A 15870-nucleotide genomic window follows, 5' to 3' on the forward strand; every position below is an offset into this window, starting at 1 on the left:
GCAGGATATACAAGGCTTTACTCTTTCTTCAGTCTTTGAAGTTGAGCTTTGGAGCGTTGACCAGACAGATCTGAGGTCAAATCCTGTCTCTGCTACTTACTAGCTGTGACTGGGGCAAATTGTTTAAGCTTTGTCTCATCTGTAAAATGAGAGAGAAATGTGTACGTGTCGCCACATTTCAACATGGGTAGGAGTTTTAGGGTGGTTTTTCTTAGAAGTTTTAATATAATGTAGAAGGTGCGTAGTCTATATCCACAATGTAGTAAGGCTCAAGAATTGTAGTTATTTTTATTATAATTTTTTCACCCCTACCTAGTTGGACTCATGGAGATGACTCCCTACAGGGTGGACTTTTTGACAGTGTCTTTGTGAGAAGCAAGAGTGGGCTCTAGAACTCATCATAGTCGTGTGCCTTAAGTGGTTATGAAGAGTTTTGATGGGAGTCCAAGCAGTGGACAGGAGGGGACCAGACCACTGGTTACCCTCCAGGGCCTAAGAGCCCCCCTCCTCCTCTGGCTACCCTAAATCCCTTCATTCCACTAAGGGGGCTAGGCTGAAGCCCAGAGCCACATCCACAAGGGCCCCAAGTCCAGAGCCCCTCACAACTGTCCCTTACTGGGATAGGGGCCTGCCATGTTTGTCCTGTCCCAGATGCTGCCAGTGCCTAGGGAGAACGAAGAAAGGGACAGCATCACAGGAGGAGAAAATAAAGAAACTGCAAGGTAGGGAGTGAACCAGATTGGGGGAGGAGTGAGAGAAGAGAACTCTGACTCCTCCCAGCTAGGGGCAGAGAGCAATTCACAGCACTCCCACAGGCCCAGGAAAAGCCTGCTGGCGGTGAGGGAGCACAGAAATCGCCCTGGCCTATCTCCCTGGTCCAGGCTGAAGTCCAGGTGGGTAAAGAGCGCAACAGGGAGTTGTGGGGTAGTGGCAGGAGATGTCTCATCCCCCACCCTTCCCAACCTTCCCACCCCTTCCAAAGATTTCAGAACCCCTAGAGCCCTTGAAGGAAGATGCATGTTCCTGATATCTACCCTAAAAGCCACCAATCACCACCTCTAGGAGTGTGAGGCTCAGGAACCTATATTTTAAATAAATTTCCTCCAGTGAAGATCAAGAATGGGAGGGTCTTGGGGCACCTGGGTGGCTCAGTGGTTGAGTATCTACCTTCAGCTCAGGTCATGCATGATGCCAGGGTCCTGGGATCAAGTCCCACATCAGGCTCCCTATAGGGAGCCTGCTTCTCCCTCTGCCTATGTTTCTGCCCCCCTCTCTGTGTGTCTCTCATGAATAAATAAAATCTAAAAAAAACAATGTGAGGGTCTCTGGGGCTGAACAGACGATAGATCTAGAAAAAAAGTATCTCTGTGGGTTGATTTTTAAATGTCATGCAAGTTAGATTCAGGACAAGGTTGGCACCAGACACCTTGGTTTGCCAAATGCGTGCTGTACGCCTGCTGTGGGCTAGGAACTCATTGGGCCACCAAGCGGCCTGGCGGTTTAGATGAAAAGGTGAAGAGCAAACTGGACACGGCTGCGGGCAGCGCTGGGAGCACACGCACGTGCAATGTGCCAAGGAGGTGTCTGTCCAGGGAGGGCACCTGGAAGGCAGTGGCAGGGAGGAGCCCAGCGAGGCCTACCCGGTTTTCCTTTATGAGCTCAGGTATTGTCAATAGAAGACAGACTACCCTGGTTTAGATTTCTCTTAAACGGAAATGTAGAGAAGCCTCCTCTCTCTCTTTGGCATCATCGTTCCTGGAGAGGACCAGGGGAGGTTGAGCGCCCGTTCCCGTCTGTTTGCTCATCTGAGACCTGGGCTCCGTGCGGCTACGCGGGCCTCATCTTAGCCAAAGTAAAGGAACTTTCTGCTTGACTCCTCTCCAGCAGAAACAGCAGCGAGTCAAAATAAACAACCCTTGGAATCCGAAGGCTGCCTCCTCCTACAGAAAGGCAGAATACTCGTCGTCTGTGTTGCGGGCCCGGGATGCGCGCCCTTCAGCGCACAGGCTCCCGCGGAGACCAGGTGGGCGATCCCGGGCTGGCCGCGGGGCGGGGGCGGGGGGCGTGCGCTGGGAGGGGAGGGCTTTTTAATTAATTAATTAAAAAAAAATTTTTTTTTTTGCACTGGAAGGTTTTAACCAGGGATAGTTTATTTTTTTTCCATCCGGCTAAGTGAGGTTGACTCGGCGTGGCGCACAGGCCCGGTCCGCCCCCCGCGGTGTGGGCTCCCCGCGCCCCCCGCCCGCCGCTTCCTCCAGGCCCTGCTGACCCCTAGCGGCCACGCGGTAGAAGTGAACAGGACGGGGCCAGAGTGCAGGAGCGCGGGCGTCTGTCTCGCACCTGCACCTGCGCGGTGCTCTCACCTGCTGTGCACACCGGGATCACCTGGAGCTCTGAGGACAGCCCTGCCCGGACCCCGCTGCAGGCCACTGAGGTCAAGATCTCCGACGCTGGGACCTAGGCCTCTCTCTCTCTCTCTCTCTCTCTCTATATATATATATATATATATATTTTTTTTTTTTTAGCTCCCCAGGTAATTCCACTGTGCAGCCAGGTAGTCTCAGACGCGGGCGTTTGCGTGGGAGAGCAGGTGGCTATGCTGTCAGTGTCTGGATCTGGCTATGTCTGTCCTCCCATGTGCCCACGTGGCTGTCTGAGCACCAGTGTCTGGGCTTTGGTAGCCTCTGGGGCAGTGGTGGGGTCCTGAGCCTGAGTGGGTGGCTGCTTGGGGTGGAGCTCCTACCCTTGGTGCAGACTCAAGAGGCAAAGGGCCCTGTCAGTATCTCCTGTCCCTGCAAGTCCCCACAGCTAATGTACAGCCCCCTTCCCCTGTTCCCACTGGTCACATGCTTTGCTCCTGGAAATTTCTTTTTATTTTTTTTTTTAAGTTTTATTTATTTATTCATGAGAGACACAGAGAGAGGCAGAAACACAGGCAGAGGGAGAAGCAGGCTCCCTGCAAGGAACCTGATGTGGGACTCCATCCCAGGACTCCAGGATCATGCCCTGGGCCGAAGGCAGGCACTAAACCTCTAAGCCACCCAGGGATCCCCTGGTAAATTTCTTCCTGTTGTCTCTCACCTCAGCCCCTCTTAAGAAGACTCTAGATTTTTAAAAAAATATTTTATTTATTTATTCATTAGAGACAGAGAGAGAAGCAGAGATACAGGCAGAGGGAGAAGCAGGCCCCATGCAGGGAGCCTGATGCAGGACTCGATCCCGGGTCTCCAGGATCATGCCCTGGGCTGAAGGCAGTGCTAAACTGCCGAGCCACCAGGGCTGCCCACTCTAGATTTTTTTGAAGAATGTTTTTATATGCTCATTTAAGTGCTCTCTACACCCAATGCGGGGCTCAAACTCAGGACCTCGAGATCAAGCGTAGCATTGATTAGCCAGGTGCCCCGAGTCAGCCAGGTGCCCGAGAAGAGTCTAGGCTGAAAAAATGCCAGTTTACCATCAGCTGTGGTAGCTGGTAGGATTGGTAAGTCTGCCCAGGAGTGCAGTACCCAAGGCTGCCTGGATTTTCCTCAGGCTCAGCACGCCATCAGGCATCCATGAAGTGGGTTGGAAGGGAGAAGAGCCAACGCCAACACAATTAAATTAATTTCCAGCAGCTGCGTGGGATTAAAATTACCCATTTCTCCCTGGTCTCTGTCTAATGTTCCTGAAAACAATCTCCTGATCCTCTCCTTCTACTTATTTGTCGTCCTTGTGGTCACAGCTTTTGGTAAATGTACTCCCGGTGGCTCTGCCTTTCCTTGTCATCAGCTTGGCTGGAGGCCACAGCCCCGGTGAGACTGAGCCCAGGTCAGAGCGGCCTGAGCCTCCCCTCTTTGGACTTGCCGAGGGAGCCGGGCAGAGCCACCCTCTGGGAGCAGCAGGGCCCTGAGCTGTCGGGGTGCCTCAGCCCTCATAGGGTTCCCAGGAAACCTGGAGCCTTGTGCTCCCTATGCCCGTCCTTTCACAGGGCAGAGGAAGATCAAGATGCTAGGTTAGAGCAGGTGTCACACGTAGGGCCCAGGATGCGGGCTCAGAGCCTGTGCTTCCAGCAGCTGGCTCAGCTCTTCTCTGAGCCTGTCTTGCTCTCTGTAAAATGGGGGAGGAGATGATCTACCACACAGATTCTTGTAAAGACAAGATGAGATGATAGAAAAAATATACCCATGACATATAGATTGATGATGACTGGAACCTGCTCCATGGTGGATGAGCATATGTAATATTAACAGCTAGCACTTACTCAGTACACATTACAGGACGATGTTTGAAGCTCCCTACATGTGCTATTTAACCATCACGCCAATGCTCTAAGGGGAATCTTTTTATCATCCTCATTTACAAATGGGAATGTGAGGTGGACAGGTATCAGGAAACGTGTCCAAGGACACCTGGGAAGTAAAGCGTGAGCTCTGGAAATCAGAGGCCATGTCCTTGGAGAAGGTATCACTGGGCTGTGCACATCCTTGGGCAGAGTGTTTGCTTCTCTCTGTGATGGAGCACGCACATGTGTCTTTGTATATTGTCATTGTATAGTCCCAGGTCCCGCGTGTTTTCTTCTGGAAAAATTTCCCCAAGAGGACCACCTCTTAGAGAAGCAGAAGAGGAACAAACTAGTCGGTGGGACTTTAGTAAGAGAAAACTAGCAGGGAGGCAAGTTAGTGGCCTTTGGACCAAGGGAGTGATTCCCGGAACCAGCTGGGGTGGCCCACACCTCAAATTGTGGATGAGGCCTGTAGGAAAAGGAACAGGCTTCCTTTGACACTAGCCTCTCCCAGATGAGCCTATTGCTTTCTGGGGCCCCCAGGACCCAGCACTGGGAGCATAATGTAACCATGCGGCAGCATAATGTAACCCAAAGCCTCACCTGCCAACGATGATGGTAGGCCTGACCCTTTCTGTGCTTTGTAAGTAATTGACACTTAATGGAATTTCATGTCAACTTCTCCTCTGAAGCACTCTGTGCCCTCCCTCAGTGATCTGCTGAGGGGACCTGGGCCGAGGGGGGCAGGGGTGGGTGGTACTTAGCCTGGGGCCCTGGGCCTTCCCTTTCCTGGCTGTAGGCATGTCACCACCTTATCTAGTCATCTCTAAGGCCTCATCTGGCCTGACAGTCTCAGTCTGATCCCCATCACCTTGTCTAGTCATCTCTAAGGACTCATCTGGCCTGACAGTCTCAGTCTGATCCCCATCAACTGCAGCCCACCGTGGTAGGGAAGGGGGGGGGGGTCATTGCATTGGTGAGCCCCAAGTAGCAATGTATCCTCACAGCAGAGGAAATGTGTGAATGAGGGCACATGTCATCCTGGCACTGCTGCTGTGCACATGGCTGGATTTCAGGGTCACAATAAGGCTTTGGTGATAGTGCAGGGTGGTTGTGAAGTTGGGAGTGACCCACCCTCCCAAATGCCTAAAAGGGTACAAGGAAACACTGGAGCATAGAAAACGGGGAGCCCAGGAGACCTACTCCAATCCAGCTGTCCCCCTGCTTGGCACTCACTTGGTGCCAGCTACTGTGAGGATCTTAGAGACACTACTTCATTTGGGCCTTGGAATAACCCTACAGGGGTGGATACTATTATTTCCATTTTACAGATGAAGATACTGAGCCATGAAAAGGACAGGTCACGCACCTGGGAGTTGGCAACACTAGAATTTCAAACTAGGGGACCTAGGTCCAGTGTTCACTCTTTTAATCATTGCATTATATGGATTCCCAAGGTGCGTCCCCATCCAGGTCTAGAGAGTCACTTGGGAGGAGGATCACAAAGCCCTCTCTGGAACCTGAGCTGGAACACTGCCCAGCCTGACCTTCCATTTCAGAGGAAGGCCGTGGCCAGGCGGTGAGGGGAGCCCTCCCAGCTGGAGGATCCGCTTACCACACACCGAAGAATTGGCAGAGAACTTGTCCTCTATTTCATATTTGCTGGTAGCCCCCAGGCATTTGGCTTGCCCTTCCACGTCCAGGGGATGAGGAGCAGGGACGTGGCTTCCTCAGACTGGCCCTCTGAAATGCATCTCTCCCGTCCTCCTGAATTTCCACTTTCTACTCTTGCAAAACCCCCAGTGCCCACCGTCCACAGCGGGAGGGCTGGCGAAGCCCGGGTCACCACAGGGTGACACCGGGGCGGGCACGGCTTGCCAGTTCCCCCGCAGATCACTAGCTGAGGACAGAAGTGGGACCCAAAGGCCCGAGGAGGTGGGATGCGAGCAGAGGTGGAGGTGGCGCTCAGGGGGCAGAGGTGCAATGGACCCGGACAGAACACAGGTGAACAGTGGCGGTGGCAGGAGGGCCCTGCGTGCAGCCGCACCCCACCGGCACCTCGCCCCAGGCCCGTGGTGGTGCTGGCTGGCCGGGCCCCATGTCGCCGAAGTAGATGAGAGAGGGAAAGATGAACGGGAAAGCACCCAAAAGAGAGTGGAGACGAAGATGAGCGAAAGTCCTCGCTGATGCAAATATTGACATAACCATTACGAGAGTAAATAAAACTCCCATTTATGTTATGCAAGTGCTATATTCTTTGAATACTTCTGTCTTGAGGAATTTTTTATTTCGCCATAGAAGAAAAATGTTTTCATATTCTCTCCCGCCGCTCAGACCCAGAACCCAGCAAGGCCTTGTGCCCCCGAGAGCCATAATATTATTTGTTAACATTTTTATGATGCCAAATGGTCTGTAGGAGAACGGGCGCCATTCTTTAGCTGGGAAACCATATGGCACGACGAGTAATAAATAAGGTATTGTGATAGTTAATGAACCTAATTGCCAGCAAAGGCTTTAATACAGAGACTGTGCTGCTGAGAATTTAGCACCACATTAGGAATGCTGTGGAGCTCCCCTGACTTCTGAGGCTTAATTTAAGTTCTATATTGCAAACTCCAGAAAATAATTCCAAACCCTCCTGCTGGAAAAGCAACCTGCTGGTAGACTGTGATTATACCGAATTACTAAAATCGCAATCAATTTTATACACACAGTTAACCCTTGCCAGGAAGGACTCCCAGAGAGGAAGAGGGAGCAAGATTGCAGCCCGTCCTACCTGTGGCTCCGGACTTCGGAGGATGATGAGACCGCAGGTGGAATGGGGTGGGGCCTGGGAAGGCCCCAGAACCAGGGGTCTTGCTCCTCAGAGAGAAGTTGAGGAAGAGGAACCTGAGCGTAGATAGAGCCTACTGGACTTTCCTAGTCTTGCAGGGTCCTCTGCCCTATGGAGCAAGAAGACAGAGGGTCTTGGAAAAAGGGGTGTGTGCTCGGCCACTCCCCCCACCTCCCAGCAGCAAGCATCCCTGGCCAAGAAAAGAAACTAAGCCATTACTGCTATTATTCTATAAGTCAAGGTTATTAACTAGAGAAGATCAGATCGTGGCAGTCAAATAACCTTGCACTGTGTAAAATATAAATGCTCAACAGCTGCTGCTGAACTGTCAATGGTGTCTGGAAGGTTCCCTGGGCGAGAGAAGCACACCGCAACAGGGGAGAGGAGCCAGGAGGAAGGCGTTTCTTCCCACCTCTTTTTGGAGCTTGTGGTGGCTTTGCTCAGCCTCTAGTCCAGGCCAAGACAGAGGAGAATGGTGGAGGAGGGGGTGTTCTGAGGGTGGAGCACTCTCCGAGGAGACCCAGACCCCCAGGGCACCTCTCATCCCTCGGTGATGTCAGGCTGTGGCTTGGAAAGCTCAGAAATGTCCTTTCCAGAAAAGCACTCAGAAGGAGATGGGAAACATCTCCAACTGCTCCCTGGGCTCAGCCCTTATGCGTTCAGAGAGGGGTGAGTAGGGAAGACTGAGAGGTGGGAGTGTTGGAAATAAGGAATCTTCCCATAAGTCAAGAAGACACCAGGAGAAGCTCAGGCCTGAGAATCCAGCAAAGTGAAAACGTGCAGAAGAAGAGAGACCAGGCAGGTGGCAGAGGGAGGTATAGAGGAAGGCTCTGACCCAAGATGTGAGACCCTGCAAGGGATGACCACATATGGCCACGTGGCTCCTTTCCAGAGAGCTCAGGACAAAGCCCATTCCTTGCTCTGCACGGGGGCCATTGCAGCTTCATGTGGGATTCTGCATAGATTTTGGGGCTTCAGCCATAGGGTTTATAGGAGAGGCTTCACGAGGCCTGGCATCAGGAAGTTCTGGGCACATAGCAGAGTCCAAGGCCCAGGGGAAGGATGGAGAATAAGATGTTGCTAGAGGCGTGAAGCTTCTTGAAAGCAGGAAACCCATCTGATCTTAGCAGCAGCCTGCATACCCCCTGGGAGATAAGGTAGGGCCATAGGACCCCCAGAAGCCCCCTCTAACTCTGAAGGAGCTGCACAATCCACTAGGGAGATTTTATTTTATTTTATTTTATTTTATTTTATTTTATTTTATTTTATTTTATTTTATTTTATGATTGATTTATTTATTTATTTATTTATTTATTTATTTATTTATTTATTTATTTATGAGAGAGAGAGAGAGAGGCAGAGACACAGGCAGAGGAACAAGCAGGCTCCATGCACCGGGAGCCCGACATGGGACCCGATCCCAGGACTCCAGGATCGCGCCCTGGGCCAAAGGCAGGTGCCAAACCGCTGAGCCACCCAGGGATGCCCCACTAGGGAGCTTTTAAAAGCCACAGATGCAGAGGCCCAAACCCCAGAGAGTCTGATCCTGCAGATCCAAGGTGTGCCCCAGTCCATGTAGTTTAAAATTGCACAGCTGATGCTGATGGGGAACTGGATGGAGAACTAGCTCCCCGGGGGAGTTACATCCCTCTGGCCTGGCCCTGACTCTACCCTCCCTGCTCAGCTCCTGACTGTGGACAGAGACCTACTTACCCCCTCCCTGGGAAGCAGCTGAGAGAACCCTGAGATTCTTGCTTGTACCATAAGCAAGATGAAGAGGCAAAAGGAAGGCATTTTTAACTCCAGGTGATTGACCCCTGGGTCAAGGGCACAGGCAAGGTCGTTGCATTTCCACCTCTGGCAGCCTTTCCAGATTAGACAGATACACATCTAGAGACAGAAGGATGAGCTGAATGGCCTTTAGATTTTTGGTTTTTGTGGCTAAGTATTTCCATATTTTATAGATGAGGGAACTGGAGGCCAGAAAGGTCTGTGGTCTCAGATGGGCCGTACATTAGGAATGGTCAGAATCCAGCTATCTTGATTCTAAGTATGTGCTCTTTTGTTGTTATGATTTATTTGAGAGAGTGTGTGCGAGCACATGCAAGAGGGAAGGGGGGGCAGAGGGAGAGAGAATCTCAAGCAGACCGCCCCACCCGGCACCACGCTGAGCACAGAGCATAATGTGGGGCTCATGCCAGGACCTCAAGATCATGAGCTGAGCCGAAATCAAGAGTTGGATGCTTGGCTGACTAACTCAGGCGCTCCTAAGTATGTGCTTTTTCTAGAACAGTTAGTCCTTTCTTCTTTACACTCGTCCAGTCTAGGCACTGGGAAGGTAAAACAAGCAAAAGAAAATCCAAGATTCCTGTTCGTGCATCAGATATGAGAGGGACAGAGGGACCCCTGAGGAGGTTCTGATCCTGAGAACATAAGATGCTGCAAGAGGTGGTCATCTATGTAGAGAGATTCTTAGGATGACTGTAAAGCCCCGTATCACGTGCAAGTTCCCACAAGCACCAGGGTCACGGAACGAAGGGCCTAATGAGAGCGTGCTTCCTGGAAGGGGATGTGGGGTGATAAGAACTTATTGTTCCTTGTGAGGCGATCACTCAGCTCTGTGCTAAAGGCTTTGGGGAAATCGAGGAAGGGCAAAGGTGTGCCTGTGCACGTGGAGCTTCCCATCTAGCAGGAGGAGCTGTGCGCACACGAAAGGCCCAGTGATGCCAAGGCAAGGGGGCCCTGATCTGGGCTGTGGGTCCTGGCTGCAGCGCTGTGGTGATCCCTCGCATTTCCTAGATTCTGGGAAGCGGGGAAAGTTTAACCCAGTTGGGTCAAGACTCCCTGTGGCAAAGGGGGCTCACTGGGGATCCTAAGCAGAGAGGTCAAGTCGGGGGTGTCGAGGTGCAGGGGGGGGGCTCTCAAGGAAGCTTCTCCGTGTTGTGGGGGCCTGTGGGCTGAGCCTGGGGCCTCAGTGGCACCGCTCTCCTTTGCCACCAGAAGGTGGTGAGGACCCCCCGGGTGGAGGCAGAGAAAATGAAGGCCATTCCACTTTAAGTTCAGCGTTAGCACAAGTGCAGCCATCCCAGGTCCCCGGGAATAAGAGCTGAACTTTACCTTACTTCAGTTACAGGAAGAAAACAGTTTACATCTTAACGTCCTAGAAAGCCCCATATTAGAATGAGAACAGAGCCCAAGCCAGGGGCAGGAAGCCCCCTATTAGAATGAGAACAGAGGGATCCCTGGGTGGCGCAGCGGTTTGGCGCCTGCCTTTGGCCCAGGGCGCGATCCTGGAGACCCGGGATCGAATCCCACGTCGGGCTCCCGGTGCTTGGAGCCTGCTTCTCCCTCTGCCTGTGTCTCTGTCTCTCTCTCTCTCTGTGTGACTATCATAAATAAATAAAAATTAAAAAAAAAAAAAAAAAAAGAATGAGAACAGAGCTCAATGCCCTTGAAAGCCCCACATCAGAATGTAAACAGAACTTGACAAATCCCTCCCCCCCCTTCCTGGAGGTGCCCTAGACCAGCCCTTAAAACTAAGCTGAAACCCACCTCGGGGTCCAAGTCCCTGCTCCGCTGTGTCGGGTGCACTTGGACCCAAGCTCGCGCTTGTAAGTAAACCCTCGTGTTTGCATCGGCGTCGGCTCCTCGGTGGGTTCTCGGATTCGCGATCTTGGGCACAGCAGCCCGGCCGGCCCAGGGCCCGCCACAGGGGGCGGGAGGCGCAGAGCCGCAGAGCCGGGGCGAGCTCCCAGCCGGCCGGGCAGAGCTCTGCAACCGCGGAGCAGCCTTTCTACTCCGAGAAGACCACCGGGCACTGCCCCCCATTGCACGCGATGCAGATCAAGTGCAGAGCAGGAGGATGCATGCGAGGGAAGACGGTTGTTTGCCGCAGTTCTCCGCGGATGTGCCGCAGCCGGGGTCCCGGCCCCGCCCGCCCCTGCCCTGCGCCCCAGCCCGGCGCGGGCCTGCAGAAGGGAGCTGCGCCCCATAAATGTCTCGGGAAACTTATGGCTGCGCCGCGACAGGGAGAAGATGGCGCCGTTTATCTCCGCGCCATCTGCACGGGCTCATTTGTCGCTCCCGAGGCAGCCCGCGCGCACCCAGCAAGTTTGCAGCCCCCGAGCGCTGGGAGCGTTCCCTTCGCGGGATCCCGGGGGCCCCGGGGCTTCCGAGTCCCTTCCCAGCTCTGGGCGGTCAGCAGGGGAGGCTGGAAGATGCCCACCACCTCCCCACTGAGCCTGCTGGGTGCACGACCCCCCCCTCCACGGGGACACCTGCAGCTGGGGGCGCGCAAAGAGGGACCCAGGGCATCATCCATCAGCTCCGGCCATCGACTCCGCAGCCGACTCGGAGCGTCTCCCTAATGCCCACCATGGGCCTGCTTGCACGTCCTGCAGGTCCTTTATTCAAATGTCCTCTTCTCCATGAATGAGGTCTGCCCTACGCCCCCCTCCCCCCAGGATCACCGCAACCCCCTCTTTGCAGCAGATGCTGTCCTGCTCTGCCAATATCCTTGGATCCCTTTGCGGTTGTGTGCGGGGATTCCCAGTGTGTGTTCACTCCCAGCAGCTAGCACCTGTGTCTCTTTTTAGGGGAACTGCCTTCGAGTTGCTGGAACCTGCTTTGCTGGAAGCGCCTGAGAACTATCACCCGGCCCCCATCCCCGGTGGGGGTAGCCCTTAACCAGTGATTGATGGACGCAAACCTCCGATTGCTCCAGCTCCCTTGCCCCCAGTGGCTACAATGCTGTGATATTTCAGTATTGCTGAAACATAAAATACGGAGGAAGGGGTAGGCGGTTATAAAACCGGGGAGATGCAGCTGACGCTTTGCTCAGGGTCTGATCAAGCTCATTCTGATGACAGGCTGGGGCGGCATTGCTAAAAACTGGAAGCTGGACTGCACGAGGGGCAGGTATGGGGGGATGGGGCTACAGTCTCTGCTTGGACCTGTCGGCTCTCCCATCCACCTGGCTGCCGTGGCAGCTCTTGGAGTCTTGGCCCAGCAGTAACCAAGCCCCTAGAGCCCACCGTTAGAAGGCTTGAGACTCCTCTCCACAATCCCTCTGACTTTTTTTCTTAAATCTCTGGGCTCCCCTGCCAATACTGAAATGAAAACCTCTCTTCCCCGTCTGCCCTCCTCCCTCCTTCCACCTCCACACCCAGCCCAGGAGCCCCCGATTTACATATAAAAACCCAGTTTTGCACTGTTCCCTCCTTCCATGCAGCAGCCCCGACCTGGCTTTGGGACTCCATTGAAATAGTTGCACCATGGGGCACCTGGGTGGCTCGTGGTTGAGTGTCTGCCTTTGGCTCAGGTGATTCCGGGGTCCTGGGATTGAGTCCCGCATTGGGGTCCCCACAGGGAACCTACTTCTCCCTCTGCCTATGTCTCTCTCTCTGTGTCTCTCGTGAATAAATAAATAAAATCTTAAAAAAGAAATAGTTGTGCCCCTGGTGGGGGGTTCAAGCTGGGAAGATGGAGCCAGAGAATGAGGAAGCTCTGCCGGGCTTTTCCTAGCAGGCAGTGTAGACATGGGATGGTGTTAACTGGGCACCTGGACAAAGCTGCAGCCCGGGAGCCCAACAAGGGGGCCCCTGGAGTAACGGGCTGATCGCGTGGCCTGGGTGATGACCCAGGAGCTTTGGAAGTAGCACTGGAGAGGAGGGAATCGCTGACCGAGATTCAAGAAGGTTAGTCAACAGAATGTGGTGGCTGGTGGGGGAGGAAAAGCCCTTGAGGAGAGCAGGTCCCCGTAGAAGGAGAAATGAAGGACAGAGCCTGAGAGAGAGGGATGGACAGGCAATGGAGGGGGGCCAGGAGTTATTAAAAGGATTATAGAAAGACACAGAATGATAGAGACTAAGAGTTGGAAAAGCAGCCAGAGAGAGTCAATGAAACTCCTAGTGAGACTTCCTTTCTTCTAACTTCTTATTTTGAACTAATTTTAGACTCACAGAAAAGCTGAAAAAAATAGTACAGAAAATCCCCACATACAGCTCACCCAGCTTCCCCTTCAGTTACTGCTTTACATAACCGGGGCACAGTTGTCGGAACCGGGCCATTCACGTCAGTGCTGTGCCACTAACTAAACTACAGACTTGGTTCAAATCTCACCAGTTTCCTAGAGATCCGGAGAGGGATGAGTGTAAACACATAGACACGGAGAGAGGTTGGGGTTAGACAGAGGTGCCCATGTCCCGTCAGGGCCTAAAACCAGGACTATTTTTAGGGACATGAATTAGGGCCTCTTAAGAACCTATTGAATAAATGAATGGATTCAAGTGCCCCACACACAGACCAAAGTCCTCACAACCAGTGTCCACATACAACCGACCACAGTCCTCGATCTTTTTTAAGCTTTCAGGGCAACCAGAATCGGCCACTTACACCAATAGACATTTTCAAGGGGCCTCATACCAAGGGCTTCTTCTGATGCTGGGTTCTGAGCTTTGTCCTCCAGAAAACAGGACCTCTACTAATGCCTTTGATAAGTCCTCCCTTTCTCCTTAAGTACTTCCCCCTTTGGCGTAGTCACAGCAACCAGTATCTCAACCCAGCTCCCTTTTTTTTTTTTTTTAAGATTTTATTTATTTATTCAGAGAGACACAGAGAGAGAATGAGAGGCAGAGACACAGGCAGAGGGAGAAGCAGGCTCCATGCAGGGAGCCTGACGTGGGACTCGATCCAGGGTCTCCAGGATCACGCCCTGGGCTGCAGGCGGCGCTAAACCGCTGCACCACCGGGGCTGCCCAACCCAGCTCCCTTTGAATTGATGATCTAGAAACCTAGGGGAAGTTTAGTAGTGATGGGTAATATCAGCAATAACTGGGGTCCTGAGCAACCTTGTCCCTTTAACTCGGGAGCCAGGCAGCCTAGGGTTGGTGCATGGTCAGTCACCAGAAGGTCCAGTAACTTCCCTCCTGGGCTCATCCAGCATGGAGGGAAGCCAGCCTCAGCTGAAAGCAAGTGTGTAAAATAGCAAACCAGCTGGGAGGTGTCCCCCTTTGCAGGCCAACTCTTGACGTCTATATAGCAGCCCCATGTGCAAGCCAGCCTGCTTCCATAACAATGACACATTCAAAGTCTTCTTTAACTGGGCCCTTTTTTTATAGTTCTTTGTCATATTGAGAGGGACACATCTGCCATTTTGCATCCTAGTGACTTCCTTATTTCTACCCTGAGTGGTTGGGAAAACCCTAGAGTATTTTTTTAAGGTTTTATTTATTTATTCATGAGAGACAGAGAGAGAGAGAGAGAGGCAGAGACATAAGCAGAGGGAGAAGTAGGCTCCTTGCAGGGAACCCGATGTGAGACTCAATCCCAGGACCCCGGGATCATGACCTGAGCTGAAGGCAGATGTTCAATGTCTGAGCCACCTAGGCGTCCTAACTCTAAAGTATTTTGAAAGCCAATGGCAGCCCTTAGAGGATAGTGCCAGAGGAAAAAGAATGTAAAACTTGGGTTAGCAGCAGCTAGCAGGGCAAAGCTGTCACATGGCCCCAGCACCAAAGGACCTTAAAGACCTTCCCTTGGTTCCACCATCTGCTTATGAATATCTCCAACCTTTCTCCCAACCCGGAGGAGAAATGCAAGAGAGAGTAACAAATCAGAGAGAATTAAGGAACTGAAGCAACTTTTTCCCCAGATTTTTCATGTTCCCATATTTCAACCCCCCCTTGTCACACCTTGACCAACTTGCATCTTTTCCCCCAATAACAAGGACAAGGAAAGAGCTGATTTATAAGGAAACAGAAGGAACTCCATTTTAGCTATTGTGCCCAGCACAGTGCTTGGCACATCATTGGTGCTCAAAAAAAGATGTTAGTTGAATGAATGAGTGGTAGATACAGAGGACCCTTTAATAGCTGGGTAATATTGTGGAAAGACCATTGGAGTCAGAAAGAGCTGGGTTCCCTGTAGTCATGGCCGGGTCACACGAACCCATTCAGCCTCTGCTTTTCTCACCAGCAAAACCAAAGTTGACCATCTCCACTTTAGCGCTATGGTGAATGATAATGTGCACACATAATGTGTGCTAGATGATGTGGACAGCACAGTGCCTGGCAGGATGTAGACCGTACAGTGGCTACTGTGAGGATTGCTTCTAGTAATTAGAACCACTCAGACTCAAAAGTTATGGAAAACAGTAGCAAAGACAAGAGACAATCCAAATAACCCTTAGGATTATTTGGGGATAGTCCTGCCCAGAGGCAGAAGGATGGATAGGGTTGGAGTTCAGGCCCAAGCCTGCCTGGGGATTCTAGGATCCTGGAGCCCATTGTCTGCGGGATGTGGTTGTTTCCTAAAGCCTGGGAGAGCACGCACTGAAGTACAAAATAAGCAGACTTGTCATGGTCTTCTTCTAGCTGTGGGGTCAGAAGCCCACACCTGCTTCTCTCGTCCTCTTTCTCATTCTCTCTCTCACAGACATGTAAAGACCATCCCACAGGGTCACACCCATACCCCACGGACGCACAGCTGCCAGTGTAGCTTCCTGTAAGAGATGGGCTGTCTCAGGTGCCAGAACACACTTTTCTTCCCAAGTTGCCAGACAGTAATAGCTTGGAGGGCAGAGACTGTGTCCCTTCTCTTAAAAAAAATTAAAATATATTCATATATATATATGTGTGTGTGTGTGTGTGTGTGTGTGCGTATTTATTATATATATATTTCCTTTTCTGTCTTTTGTTCTTTCCAGCCTGTAGTTAGTTACTGGTGGCACCTGTACCAGAATCACCCAGAAGGCTGGTTCAAATGTAGGTTTCTGGGC

General features: G+C 52.1%; 1 long non-coding RNA gene across 2 annotated transcripts; it reads left to right on the forward strand.

Annotated features, from left to right (window-relative positions):
* Positions 1–799: 799 nt before the first annotated feature.
* Positions 800–13288, forward strand: LOC102155430. Of its 2 annotated transcripts, none has more exons than XR_005359270.1 (3): positions 800–893; positions 1885–2023; positions 11690–13288. It is a non-coding gene; the product is annotated as an uncharacterized LOC102155430 (long non-coding RNA). The 2 variants fall into 2 exon arrangements; XR_005359269.1 differs by lacking the exon at positions 11690–13288 and adding an exon at positions 6976–7706.
* The last annotated feature ends 2582 nt before the right edge of the window (positions 13289–15870 follow it).

Source organism: Canis lupus, chromosome 5 (genome assembly GCF_011100685.1).
Source record: "Canis lupus familiaris isolate Mischka breed German Shepherd chromosome 5, alternate assembly UU_Cfam_GSD_1.0, whole genome shotgun sequence".
NCBI classification, from domain to species: Eukaryota; Metazoa; Chordata; class Mammalia; order Carnivora; family Canidae; genus Canis; species Canis lupus.